General features: G+C 40.5%; 1 protein-coding gene across 1 annotated transcript in view; it reads left to right on the forward strand.

Moving 5' to 3' along the window:
• SPTLC2 (serine palmitoyltransferase long chain base subunit 2) overlaps positions 1-15,054 on the forward strand; it is a gene marked incomplete at both ends in the record, with an annotated part of 103,036 nt that overhangs the window by 17,372 nt on the left and 70,610 nt on the right. The gene's annotated exons all lie outside the window — the stretch shown is intronic.

Here is a 15,054-nt window from a genome sequence, read left to right on the forward strand (position 1 = left end):
ATATTAGGAGTTAGGCAATTAGACAACACGCATTTAGAACAGGTGACAGAATAGGAATTCCCGTGGTGGGAAATGTTCATTGTGTTGGCAGATCCAAAAAGCAATGTATAGGGGTATCCAATGCAGGCACGAAGATTGAAATTCTATACGGCGTAGATATCTTGTCTGGTGCTAAAAAGTTTGATAGTATTCACAGTAGCAAAAAGATGAAAAAGTTCAAGTAAGCACGAGTCCCATTGGAAGTGGTGAAGAAGTAGGTGATCTGTGACTTTTCAGGTTTCAGTCAGTGAAGAGGAGGAACCAAGGTGTTGGTTTAATTTAGCAGGGACCAGATGGGTGAATTAGCATTATTAAACAAGTAGTAGACAAATTAATAAAAAGAAACAAAAATTTAGAGTTTTGTACCTATTTTACATACAGGTGACTTAATAGGAAAGACAAAAGTACCTTTTATACCAGACTTTTGAAATAAACACATTTAAACAAAGTAAATTATTAATACTTAACATAACTTTAAGGCATATATGCTTTAAATTATAGCATAAAATTTGAATTAGTTCTTGTTTACCAAAAATGATTGTAATTATAAGATTTGTTTTTATGAAAATTTATATAGGCGCCATTTATAATTAATCCTCCAGAGAGAAAAAACAAAACAAAACACAAAGACAGACAAACAGATACAGAGATCTCTTGATATATATTTAAAATTTTGGTCATATGTATATATTTTAAGAGATAGTTATTTTATTAATTTTTGTGATGCCACTGAGGTTTTTTAATGAGTTAAAAGCAAAAAACTGTGCAGAGAATATTAATTATTACCAAAGACCTTGGGTTCGAGACCACAACAGTCAGGCAGTTTTACTAACTTTTTTAGATAAGAGAATATTTTTTGAGTTTATATTTTTAAGAAGTGATTTTTTGGCTTTAGGTTGTCAATGTTTTGTTATACTGAGAGCAAGTATATATTAAAACAAAAAGAACACTGTTATTTTGATAAGAGGAGATGAGGGAAATTTTTACAGTTTGCCTGTTTTTAGGCTTTTATCAAAATTTGAGGTTTGAACTTAGCTGAAATATGTTTGTATTATTATTTAAAAATTTTTTTTTAGGTTAATTAATTTTAACAAGAAACTTAACCTTTTACAGGTCCAATAAGTAAATCTAAAAACTTTTATTCAACCAATAAGCATTTTGTATAGCTTGTTAGCAAATTCAAAATAACTCAGCAGTTTTTTCCTTAGACAATTTAGACTTTAAAATTCAGAAAAAACATAGGGAAATAAAACTTTTTTCCTAGAATGAACCAAAACAGTTTAGTCCCCCACAGCAGGAAGGCAGTAGAGACTTGCCAGTGATCCCAACACTGGAGAAAAAGTCCAGGCAGCTGCTTGTTGAGACCAGGGGCAGCCCCCACCCATCTGTTGCAGTGGGTTTAGAATATTATTATAAAAACCTTTAGTTATATTATATAGTTATATTTAACCATTTTTTATTACCTTAGCAATAGTAAATGAACTTTAAATACTATTATTTAGAAATATTTTATTTATTTATTTTAAAAGAATAAATGGCCTAACCACATACTTAGAATCAGAAAACAAAGTTAAAGGCTGAGCAAAATGCTCAAGTGTCATAATGACTGTAATTATTTCAGCCTGCTGAGCAGAGACATTTTTAGAGACTTTTTGTAAAGGTTCATCTCCAAGACTATAAACTGCAAAGACTTCAGACGAAGAGCCATCAGTGAAAATGACCTTTGTATTGGGTACAGGTTCAGAATTAATAATTTTTGGAAAAATAAGTTTAGTTTTTTCTGCAAATTTCAATAATGGATGTTGAGGCAAATGAAATTTAACTTGTCCTGAAAAATTTTGCATGGCAACTCCCCAATCATTATCATTTTGCAATAAAAATTCAAATTGGATTTTATTATAAGGAATCGTAATATTTGCAGGATCCCGTCCAAAAAGTTCACGAGATCTGATGATGCCTTTCATTATTAAAAATGCATACATGGACGGATATGCCGTCACCACACGCGTTTGTGCATGGGAGAGATGCAACCATTCCAAAATGCCCTCCTGCCATAAGCAGGCTGTAGGAGTATAGGCAGTTTGCATGATCAACAAATCCCACGTTTTAGAATAATCAATTTGAGTAACTCTTGCTTCTGAAATTTTCTGTTCAACTAAACGAAGGCTTTGTAATGCCTCCGGAGTCAAGGCACGAGGAGATCTAGGATTCGAATTGCCTTGTAGAATTGCAAAAAGTGGATGTAAATCTCCGGTAGTAATTTTCAAATAAGGCCTGACCCAATTGATATTACCTAGTAACTTTTGGAAGTCATTTAGAGTTTGCAATTTATCAACACGAATTTGTAAATTTTGAGTCATAATGTGATCATCATAAATGATTTTTCCTAAATAATTTGAAGGCCGATCCTTTTGAATTTTATCTGGTGCTACTACCAGACCATAAGCTGTCAATTGTTCTATCAAATGGGTTAAAATTGAGTCTGCAACATCCTTTAAAGGATGACTTAAAAGAATATCATCCATATAATGGATAATATATGCCTCTGGGAATTTAATTCTAGTAACCTGAAAGGCCTGATCAACAAATTTTTGACACAAAGTAGGAGAATTCTATTCTTCATTCCTTGGGGCAAAACTTTCCACTGATATCTTTGCCATGGTTGTTGAAAATTGCTAGATGGAATACTAAAAGCAACTTTTTGACAATCATCTGGATGTAATTTTATTGTAAAGAAGCAGTCTTGTAAATCAATAATAATAACATAATTGTCTTTTGGAACTGCTACAGGAGAAGGCAATCCTGGCTGTAGGGCACCCATATCCTGCATAGTGGCATTTACTGCTCTCAAATCTTGCAAGAGTCGCCACTTGCCAGATTTTTTCTTAATACAAAAAACAGGAGTATTCCATGGACTCGTAGAAGGTTCTAAATGCCCCTTAAGTAATTGTTCCTGAACTATAGTTTGGATAGCCTGGATCTTTTCTGCTGTCAGGGGCCATTGATGGATCCAGACAGGAGTTTCGTCTTTCCAAATGATTTTATCAGCATATTTTTGAGTCTCAATGGCCCCTATGAAAAAGCCTGTTCATCAATCACATCTGGAGTAACTAGAGACAATTGCAGAGATTCCATGATGTCACGTCCCCATAAGGAGAAGGGCAATGCAGGAATCACATAAGGCTGAAACAGACCTTTCTGAGTTCCTAATTGCCAAGATAACATTTGTGAACTTTGAGCCACATTATTGGCCATACCCAATCCAATTAACGTGGAAGAAGAATTTAAAACCGGCCATGCAGCGGGCCAGTCTTTTCCCGCAATACATGATCTATCTGCTCCTGTGTCTAGCAACCCCATGATTGGATCTCCATTAACAAACAATTTTTTCAATGGCCATACTTTTGTAATGCTCTGGGTCCATGCAATTACATCCATGGATCCAAAGCCTTCATCTCCTCTTTTTTCTTTTAAGATTGGATTAGGCAATTTAACATAAGAGAGCACAAGAATTTGTGCAATACATTGATCTTTGTGAATTTGTATTGTTTCTTTCAAAGGTCAAATCATGACTTTAACTTTCCCTTCAAAATCTGAGTCAATTATTCCAGGTAGAACTTCAAAATTCTTTTTATAATTTGAACTACAGCCAATTATAAGTCCGACCGCTCCTTGTGGAAGCGGTCCCTTTAAGTAGGTGTCAATTAGCTTGACTCCATCCATGGCTGAAAGAATGACATCAGCCGTGGCTGCAAGGTCAAGCCCCGCACTTCCTGGAGTGGCTCTTGGTAAATCATGTACGGCTACATTCGTAGCAGGTGCAGGTATTTCCTCAGAGCTTATTTGCGCCGGAGTAGACCCTCTTTCATTTACGGGGCTGAGGGCTCGCCCCTCTGAGAGTTTTTTTTTGGATTCTCTTCTATTTGTTTTAATTTATGTCCATCCTTATGCCACTTACTGTTCCTGGAGGAGGGGCGTGCAGCCTCTTTGGTTTAGAGCATTTACATTGTTTTTTCTTGCTAAAATAATTTGGAGCCATAAGAGTATTCTGTGGCACGGGGTTTTGTTTTGGTTCTGTTGTCCTCCAAAGATCAGCAAATGCTTCTTCAAAGTCACTATCATCCTCATCACCCATAACTTCTGCATATTCAGGATCTCCAGGGTGACAATCTACAAGTTCTCCTTCTGCAATAGGTGCAGTACGGAACACAGCACCCGAATATGTTTTAGATTTATTGGCAAAAGAAACAGCTTCCTGATCACTACTTTCTTCTGAGATTTCTCCTTTCCACAGATCTGCCTCCGTAGTATCAACTAATACATTTCTAATTTGTACCCATAGAGGAAAAGCCTGAACGGGCACCTGTGTAGGGCCGTTTTGAATATAAAATTTTTGAATTTCTTTTCCTACACGCCTCCAATTTGACAAAGACAGGCTTCCTTCTTCAGGAAACCAGGGACAAATTTTCAAAATAAACTCATGAAATTCACTAGAGACCTATTACTTATTGTCATTCCTCGGCTTTTTAACATGTGACTTAAAACAGAAAGAAAAAGTCCTCTATCTCTAGAGTGAGAATGTCCCATTTTTATAGATTACTCGTCCTCTTTAATGGTCATCCTTTACCAGTTAAAGGATGTGCCCCCGCGGCACCCCGACATTCCCTATCCTTCGACTAAATTTTTTAGAAAAAAAAAAATGGAGAGAGAGCTTACCTCAAGCTCGTTCTTCCAAACACGTCTTCTTCTTAAGGAAATGTCTAGAGAGTTTTTCGCCTAGAAAGCGAAACTAAAAAACACTCAGCGATGCTCGGCTGACCGTACTCCTCGCGGAGTATTAGAAAGCCTTGGTATAGGGGTGACCGTACAAGCCCCGGTCTTGAACTCCACAAGGAGACCCCACTAAACCTTACGGCTTTCGCGGAACTGCAGGTACGAGCCCACACAGGCTCTGCGGCTCAAAAGAGCCTTGGAACTCAAACACAATTACTCACACATACATACACACAGTCTCACAAAGCAGAGAAAGTCGATTCTTCCAGCTTCACTGAGCCCCACTGTTAGGGACTCGAGCCCCACGTTGGGCGCCACCTGCCGCGGACCAGCCCAGCGGTGGCGGGAGATCGAGACAGTCTCAGGGATTGAGTGAGAACGAGCAAAAGGTGGTCGAAGGAATTAGGGCGGGGGACAAGAAAGAATGACACACAGACACACTCAAGGGAGAGTGAAAATCTGAGTGTAATTTGCTCAGATCATTACGCATATTTATACATTTTCAAAAGGCATTAGGTCACACAAAATCTATTTTTCCAGCATAACAATGTTTCTTTTTACCTAGGCATAGAAAGCAATTTTCTAGCTAATGGTTTACAAGTTGCTAAGCATATGTGTTTACAATATGTTTACAATACGTTTCCTGAAACTGATTTTTACATATATAGAAAAAGTCAGGTAAGAAAATAGTATAATTATGGACAAGTTGCTAAGTTACTACTTATTCAGAAACAATGACTAACTGGTTAATGGTTAAACTGCTTTGTAGGTAATTCCATCAGGCTTGTTTGTAGGCAACACTCTTAGCAGCCTTGTTTTCAAGCAAAGAAGGGGTTTTTTACTGCAGGCTTATTGCCTAGATTGGGCTTATAGGCTTGTAGGCCTTGTTAGATCTGAACGCCAAAGTTTATTATGATGAAGCCCCTCGGGGACTGCGCCTGTCTTAGGTCGTCAGGAGTCACAGACATGAGGCTGGCCAGTGCCTTCTTTAGTGTGCCCCGGATCTTACCCGTCATTGACTGTCCAGTCCAGCGCACAGGGGAAGAGGGTCTTACGTACTCTATTTGTGAGCATCCACAGTACAGCCACTCTTTATTTCATCCAATTACTGGCGAGCAATGGTGGCAACAGTGGCATTGCCAACCATGGAGGCAGGAGCTGCCACAAAGAGGCTTTGGTGTCAGAAAATTATTTCTCTCATTTTGGAAATGTTAAAAATTTAAACAGAAGGAATCATCACTTCTGAACAAATGAAATGAAAGGGAGGGAAGATAAAGTTGGGAGAGCTGTCTCCAGACAGGGCAGTGCAGAGCAATGGGAGGAGGCTGTGCTGAATGCAGTGTATATTGCCTTCCCTCAGTCACATTCCCTTCCTGCCTCCTGGGTTACCAGACGTTTTTGAGTGATTGCTGGACATCGTCTGTAAAAGACCCACAGAGACTAATTTAGTCAGTGTTGTCTTTGCATTTTGCTCTCTTAGGCAGAGATGGTGAGTGGCTCAGCACCTCCATCTAACCAGGGATTGGGCTGGATGGGGTGAGACTGAAGCTTTAGGTAGATTGAGTCCACTCAAGTAAGCCCAGTGTCTCGAGGGTGGGATCCACATGTGTTTGTTACAGGCCCCTCCTGTATGATTTTATCTCCTAAGCGTTGTGAGATTGTGGTTGATTTCAAGTCACTTTTCTAGTCCAGTCCTCCAGCTTCTCCAACACTTGGTAAATGTCCTGTGCAGAAACCTGGACTTGTGTCTGGGGCTCTTATAGATTATCTGTCATAACAGGTGTACAGCTGTCATGAGCTCCACTGGTTTTTCCTCTCTCCCTGAGTAGTTCTGCCAACGATATGTTCAACTGTGATTAGTTCAGGCTCAAAATGCAAATTCTACCAGGAGAAAAAGTGGCTAGCACTTTTAGCTCTCCAAGAAAAGACCTTTCCCTCTCTGGAATTTTAGTTCATGTTGTCCTCTTTGCTTTTCACAGAAGATAGCTCTTCAGTGTCTTAATTTAAAACTGTTCCTTGTTTTGAATAATCTGCATAGTTTTATCTGGTTCTGTCAAAGTGATGACTTTCTTCTATTAACTCCAACCTGGAAGCAGACATCTCAACTTGTTTTTTGTTTTTGTTATAAATGTGATAAAAATTAGGTTGTTTAAAAAAGAAATTTTTCTTTTTAAGTCTAGAAGTAGACAGTAGTTCTGGGTAATTTATCATTGCTTTTTACCTGTTCTTCATTCTTTTAGATGCTGCCTTCATTAGCATCTGAATCTTCAAATACACATAGGTCACAGGAAGAGGAACAGGAAGTGGAGGGAAAGCAGTGGTTGGTTTTAAGGGCTGCATGTAATTCGGCCTTCTGTTCACTGGCTGTTAGCCAGAATTTCATCACACTGCTCTAGGGAGGCTGGGAAATGTCCACTAGCTGTGGCCATGTGCCCAGCTAAAACGGAGAGGTTCAGGGCCTCCCCTGGTGGCGCAGCGGTTGAGCGCTGGGCTGCGAAGCAGCCCGCAGCCTCTGCAGCGCCGGTTCGATCCCCGGCTGCTCCCCGGCCACCGGAGGAGGGTCCCGCATGGCGCGCAGACCTCTCCTGCCGCCCGCTGCTCCCCTCAGCAGTGTCCTTCGGTCCTTCCGCCTGCTCTGCTCCCCGCTCTGGCTCTGGTGAATCCTCTCACCCTCCCGCGCTTCTGACTGTACCCAGTGCTTGTATAAATAAATCTTTTAAAAAAAAAAAAAAAAAAAAAAGAAAGAAATATAAACTCAAAAATGTTTAAAAAAAAAAAAAAATAAAATAAAAAATAAAACGGAGAGGTTCAGTTAGAAAAGGAGAGATAAGGAGACTGTGTCCTGAGGCCCAGTTGGAGGTTTCTGCCACAGTGGGGGTATGACAAATAGCTTAGCTAGAATTTTTTTCCAGTCACTTTTCCTAAAATCTTCTATTAAATGATCTATTATTTCCCTTTTGGTTTGTTATTTCTCTTACTCTGAGAGCGTTAGCCTTGGTTAGTGATTATGAACATGTTCTCTGCAGTTAGATAATATTAGCAGACAAGTGCTATCTCAGTCTTGATTTCTGATTTTCTCTTGCCCCATTTTTTTTTTTTTTTCGTGGGATCCTTGCCGGTGGCCGGGGAATGAACCGGCGCTGCAGAGGCTGCAGGCAGCCTGGCAGCCCAGCGCTTAACTGCTGCGCCATCAGGAGAGGCCCTCTCTTGCCCTTTTTAAAAATTCTAGTTCTGATCTTTTTATTTTTGGTCTATCTTCATATGTATTAAATTAGACAGGAGCAGGAAATTTGAATCTGATTTCTCATAGTACAGGAAAGTACTTATAATTTTGAAAGATATCCCTTATGCTAGGTAGGATAGTAAGCAGTATTCCAAACTCATGCAGTTAACAAAATTGGGAGCTATTAAAATATTTTTACTGAAGCCCTGAAGGTTGCAGGATATGCTAATGTATACATTCCCAGTAAGTGTAGAAAAGAAGTTCTAAGAGATTTCAATATAAAATCTTTATTTGGGGCCTCCCCTGGTGGCGCAGGCGGTTGCGCTGTGCTGTGAAGCTGTCCGCAGCCTCTGCAGCGCCTGGTTGATCCCGGCTGGTGGGCGAGGGTCCCACATGGCGCTGCAGACCTCTCCTGTCATGCCAGCTGCTCCCCTCAGCAGTGTATTTCGTCAGTCTGCCTGTTGTGTTCCCCGCTCTGTCTCTGGTGAATCCTCTCACCCTCCCGTGCATCTGGCCTTTACCCCGGTTCTTATTTAAAATAAATTAATCTTTAAAAATAAATAAATAAAATAAAATCTTTACCTGTTAAGTTCTTTCCATTGAGAGTAAAAGGATTTGGCTAGCTTAATAAACAAAAAGGTGATTTAGTACAAGGACAATAGGTAAAGGAGAGTATGAGGAAGAATTGATGAGCAGCTAAGTCTTGGGAAGGCAGAAACTAGCTCTGCATTTGGGACCTCACCAGCAGTTTAAGGAACTTTATTCTGGAATAATTGGAGGTTCAGTGCCCTTCATACTCTCCCCACTGAGGTGTTACACCCTGTGAGGGAGGAGTTATTGGGTCCACTGTGGCATTAGGTGCCCACCCCCGTCTCCATCACCTGTGAATCAGGAGATCCAGTCCCACTCCACAGTGTGACCCCAGGGCCCGCCCTGTGTGCCAGTATTCCCAGAGAAGGGAAACTGCCCGCTGCGAGACCAGAGCCCAGAGCTGAGGGGCTGAGGTTCCAAGGCCAGAGCAGGTCAGAGGTGGGAGAGCGCTCAGGTGAAGACGCAGAACCCACGCAGAGCAGCACTGTCTCCAGTGTCCTGATCACACCTGCCTGTTACCCCGATACTTCTCTGGAGAAGTGCTATGAGGAGCCATGGGTGGCAGGTGAGGACGGAACTCTGTGCAGAACCTCACAGTGCAGATGCTGGGGACGCCACTGAACTAAGGTGTTCTGGGCCGTGACACACACAAGGCTCCATGTTGAGTTCTCAGTAGGAAAGCAGGAAGGTAAAATACCCATCTGTTTTATGGCTAGCTTTGGGAAACACCACTGAGTCTATTCCTTATGAGATACCTGTGGGCAAAAATTAGGAAACTTGTTCTGGTTGTAAGAAGAAATGTGGACTTTCCTCTTTTCTAAGTGTGCCTGCTGTGTAGGGAGAGAGGGAAATAGGTCTGGGCTTGGTGTGACTGGGCTCTTGGTGTGAGTGTGGTGGGATATATACAGTTGCTGACATGAGAAACTGCACACCTGAAACCTACACAACGTTACAAACTAAAGTTATCTCAAAAGGAAAAGAATAAAAACTTAAAAAAAAAAAATTGCCTGCTGAAAAAATGGACACTTCTGGAAATAAACATTCAAAATGTGGAATTATTTATGTGAGGGCCACAAAGCTCCAAACTATTTTCTCTAGTATGTGTGGTATGTGGAGGAGAGAGCTAGCACATTTCAGTAAAATTCCAAGAAAAGACCATTTCAGCAGAATTCCTTTTTAAGAACAACAGAATAAACTATGGGTGTGGAATGGAAGTGATTACTCAATGGAAAAGACATGATAATAGTCCTTTGATTGCTAAAAAGTAATTGCTGGCTCATACTAGCTGTTATTTTTTAAATAATTTTTGAATTTATCCAAAGGTGGGCAGGATCTGTGATGATAGGGCTGGTATTGTTTTCTTACTGTAATGTGCAGCCAGGTGTGCTTATTTGCTTAAAGAAACCAGGCTCTGTGATTTTCTGTTCATATTAGAAGTGTATGCTTCTGCTTCCCAGTAATAACACCCCACCCCTTCTATAAGGGCACCAGTCACCTCAGTGGGTTCCCCCTTTAATGACCTACTCTAAACCTGATTACCTCCCAAAGGTTCCACCTCCAAATCCCACCACATTGGGGGAGAAAAGGGGGATAGAACTTCGACATAGGAATTTGCTGGGGGAAGGCAAACTTCCAGCTATAATATTCTGCCCATGTGCTGCCCCCCTCCACCATTCATGTCCTTCCTTCATCCAAAACTGTGTGTTGTATTCTAGTAGCCTCCACTAGCATCTATTCTGAAATTCAAAGTCTTATCTAAATACCAAAATCTGGTATGAGTGAGTCTATAGTTCCTGAGACAGAATTCCTTTCCACCATACGTGAGAAATGAGAAAGAAGAGTGGGTCTGAACTAAGCTCAAAATTTAGCAAAGCAAATTTCGTGAGATGTTAATCATCAAGAATAATCCTCTTTGGAAATGCAAATGGCCAACAATTATATGAAAACATGTTCAAAAAGTTTTCTTATACAGGGAAATGCAAATCAAAAGCTTCATTCACAATGAGGTACCACCTTACACCAATGAAAATGGTACATATTACAAAAGCTAGCAACAATTGTTGGCGAGGATGTGGAGAGAAAGGAACTCTCCTAAACTGCTGGTGGGAATGCAAACTGGTCCAACCACTGTGGAAAGCTGCTTTGAGGTTCCTCATACTACTAAAAGTGGAGCTACCTTATGACCCAGCAATTCCACTCCTAGGGATCTGCCCCAAGGACACAAAAACATTGATTCAAAAAAATACCTGTACCCCAATGTTTATTGCAGCACTATTTATAATAGGTAAGATATGGAAACAACCCAAATGCCCAAAAATAGATGACTGGATCAAGGAGTTATGGTATATATACACTACATGGAATACTTTTTAGCAATCAAAAAAGATAAACTCATGTAATTCACAGCAACATGGATGGAGCCAGAAGGGATTATGCTCAGTGAAATAAGCCAGAAGGAAAAAGAAAAATATTGGACGGTTTCACTTATAGCAGGAATATAGGTGAGACAAAGCATCAGGGAAAAAAATAATAAAAAAACCAAAACTAACAGTCAACTATAAATCAGAGACATTCTGCGGGGGTGAGAGGACCAAAACAGGGGAGAGAACCCCGGTGGCGCAGCGGTTGAGCGCTGGGTTGTGAAGCTGCCCGCGGCCTCTGCGGCGCCGGTTTGATCCCCGGCTGCTCCCCGGCCACCGGAGGAGGGTCCCACATGGCGCGCAGACCTCTCCTGCTGCCCGCTGCTCCCCTCAGCAGTGTACTTCGGTCCTTCTGCCTGCTCTGCTCCCTGCTCTGGCTCTGGTGAATTCTCTCACCCTCCCGCGCTTCTGACTGTGCCCAGTGCATGTATAAACAAAATGAACAAACAAACAAACAAACAAATAAATAAATAAATAAATAAATAAAACATGCCTCTATTAAAAAAAAATTAAAAAAAAAAAGGGAGAGAAGAACACAAGGGACTATGGTGATGGTGCATGGGTGACTTAGTGGTAGGAATTTTACGGGGACTGCACCTGAGAGGAGAAAGCAAACTTTGTACAAAAATGAACAATGATGTAAATATATATAAATAAATAAATTATTAAAAAGAGATAATTCTCTTTGGCTTGATGCTTTGTGCTCTAGATCCACTGTGGTGGGGTCATGTCCCTCTAACCCCACCTTATGCTCCAGGCAGGTGTTACATCTTCAGGGGATGGTTCCCTCCATCTTTGGCATTGAGAAGGGAGCCCAGAAAATCTCTGAATCACCTTTGGAGTCATTCTTTCATTGTATTGAAAGTGCACAATCATAGCCAAACAGGTGCAGGATCCTGACCTGTGGTATCTAAGATACCTGACAGCCTCTTCATGTGTTGCATTCCATGGTTGTAAGCATGAGATAGTTCCACAAGGCTTCTGAGCAAGTACACAGCAGCATCCCACTTTCTGCTAGCCCTTTTCTTCACCTTCTCAGGCAACTGCTTTTCATTTTAGAAGATTTTTTTGGTGTTTACCTCCATTTTTCTAATTTACATGATTATATTTCTGTTCTGTTTCAATTTTGGATATTGTGTACTTATTTACAGTTGGATGTTTTTTATTCCTCTGGAGAAGATTCTTTTCAGAAAGTCTGTCAGGAAGTTTGGTGTGACTAGAAAGATAATTAATTAGTGTGGGGTGGGAGGATCTTGGTGTCAGGGAGACCAAAGGCGATGGAGGATGTTGCTGTAGTCCACTGAAGTAAGTGTTGAAGTTTTGTTTGCTTTTTTTATTAAGGAATAGCGTATCTAGAGTCAGGTGTGGAAAATATGCTAGGTGTTCAGCCACACAATTTTTACCTGTGTATATACCGTGTGTCCAATACCTCTCTCAAGATAGGTATATTTCCAGACTCCTGAAAATTCCCTGGTACTCCATCACACAGTCTTGAACTATGGCATAAAAATTCACTACTAGTTCTCCATGGAAGACAGAAAATAAGGTGGAGCTAAAAAATGATGCCAAACTTGGGAGACTGGGTAGACTGGATGTTGATGCTGTCAACCATGTGTGTAGTGCAGCAGAGGATCAGGTTTTAATTGAGGGAGGAGTTAGGATGGTGAACAGTTTTCAAACTTGTTGATGTCTAAGTGGAGCTTATAGGAAGCAAGTGGAAATGTAAATTTGTAGTTCTGGGAAAAAATTGGGGATTGAAATGTGGATTTGTGCCTCCTCATCATGTAAAATCTATTTGAGAACTAACAAGTAGATGAGAATTATCTCATATTCATTAGGTTATCTTTGAGATAACCTAAGATTATGATGATAGATATATGTTTCTTTTTTCAATAGCTCTGTTTTGGGCCAAATAATGAATAAATCAGTGAGAAAAATGCAGTTCGAATGTTTTAAAAATAAAATAAAATTCAGTAACGTGCATACCAACCAGATTGGTTAAGAGGGTTATAAGTAAGAAGTATGCTTCTTTCCCCCAGTCCATTCCCAACTCTAATTTCTTTTTTTTTTTTTTTCATTTCATTTTACTTTAATTAAATTTGCTCACCATTTACATGTCTATATAACTTTGGGGCTAAATTTTTACTCCTCCATATGTGTACATGCTTCTCACCCGCCACCAAACCTCCCATGCCAGTGCACTTGGCCCCTTCCTTCCCCTATCCCCTCCTCCCTCCACATTGTTCCCTCTGCTGCTCAGTACATTTTTCACTTCAAGGTCCATTCTTCTGATCCAAAGGTATTGTTTCATCTTTTTTTTTTTTTTTTAAGATTTATTTATTTATTATTTATACAAGCACTGGGTACAGTCAGAAGCGCGGGAGGGTGAGAGAATTCACCAGAGCCAGAGAGGGGAGCAGAGCAGACAGACCGAAGTACACTGCTGAGGGGAGCAGCGGGCGGCAGGAGAGGTCTGCGCGCCATGTGGGACCCTCCTCCGGTGGCCGGGGAGCAGCCGGGGAACGAACCAGCGCTGCAGAGGCTGCGGGCAGCTTCGCAACCCAGCGCTCAACCGCTGCGCCACCGGGGAGGCCCATTGTTTCATCTTTTTAGTAGCTGAGTAGTGTCCATTGTCTATATTCCACATTGTCTTTTTTTGGTCTTTAATTTTTTTTAATGAAGTACCATTGTTTCATATCCTTGTTAATCCTTTGATAGTATAGAATTTCTCCCCTCAGATGTGGACACCATGGCTCTCCCACCACCAAAGCACCCATAGTCCTGCTCATAGTCTATTGCACTCCCCTCCACCCCATGCCTCCGCTCAGTGGCCCACTTTCAAGGGTTGGTTTTGATGTTTGTCTTTGACTCTTAGTTTGGTTTCTCTGTATTCCACATAGAAGTGACTCCATCCAGTCAGTGTTTAATCTTTCTTTTCCTGGCTTATTTCCCTCAGCCTAATCCTTTCCAGCTGCATCCATGTTGCTGCAAATGGCATGAGTTTGTTTATTTTTTGATCACTGAATAGTATTCCATTGTGTACATATACCACATCTTACCCAGTCATCTGGTTTTTTGGCACTTAGGTTGATTCCATATCTTGCTATTGTAAGTAGTGCTGCAGGATCCCTTTTGAAGTAGTGTTTTTGTATTCTTGGAGTAGATAGCTAGGAGTGGAATTGCTGGGGTGTATGGCGGATACGTTTTTATACTTTTGAGGAACCTCTACACTGCTTTCCTTAGGGGCTGCACAGGCTACATTCCCACAAACAGTGTTAAGCGTTCCTTTTCCTCCGTACCCTCACCAGCACTTGTTGTTTCTCTGTTCTTAATAGGGACCATTCTTATTGGTGTGAGCTGGTATCCCATTGTGATTTTGATTTGCATTTCCCTAATGGTAAATGATGATGAACATTATTTCATCCTACTCCAATTTCTGTTTCCTGCCAGACAGTGTTAATATATGTTATGTTTATGACTCATCTTTTGATTATGTCTTTCATTATTGCTTTGGTTAGAAGTGGCCTTTCAAATGCTTAATAAATATGGTTGGCACCCATAGGCACAATAGATAACAAAATGGCTTATTTGATTTTTACCCTCCCCTTGTCCTGTAATGTATTGTGTGGTAATATGCTTTAGTCTGGTCTGAGAAAGAAAATCTTCCTTTGCATTCAAAGAAAAAAATAGTTTAATTAGACATACTTTGTTATTCATTATATTTTCTTTTGATTAATAATATTAACACATGGTGAAAGTGTGGAGTAAAAGGAATCATCCTGCACTGTTTGTGGGAATAAACTGGTCAGCTATGGGAAACAGTATATAGAGATTTCTCAAAACATTAAAAATAGATCTTATGAAGATAAAAATTTTGCACATCTTTGGGGTTCTCAGACTTTCACCTGTCTGAAATTTGCATATTATCCAGTCCACTCTGGCTCTTTACGATTTTTTCATGAGACCAAATTACTTTAGATATAAGACATTGTTTTTAGGCAGCCCCTT

Source organism: Talpa europaea (genome assembly GCF_964194135.1).
Source record: "Talpa europaea genome assembly, chromosome: 8".
NCBI classification, from domain to species: domain Eukaryota; kingdom Metazoa; phylum Chordata; class Mammalia; order Eulipotyphla; family Talpidae; genus Talpa; species Talpa europaea.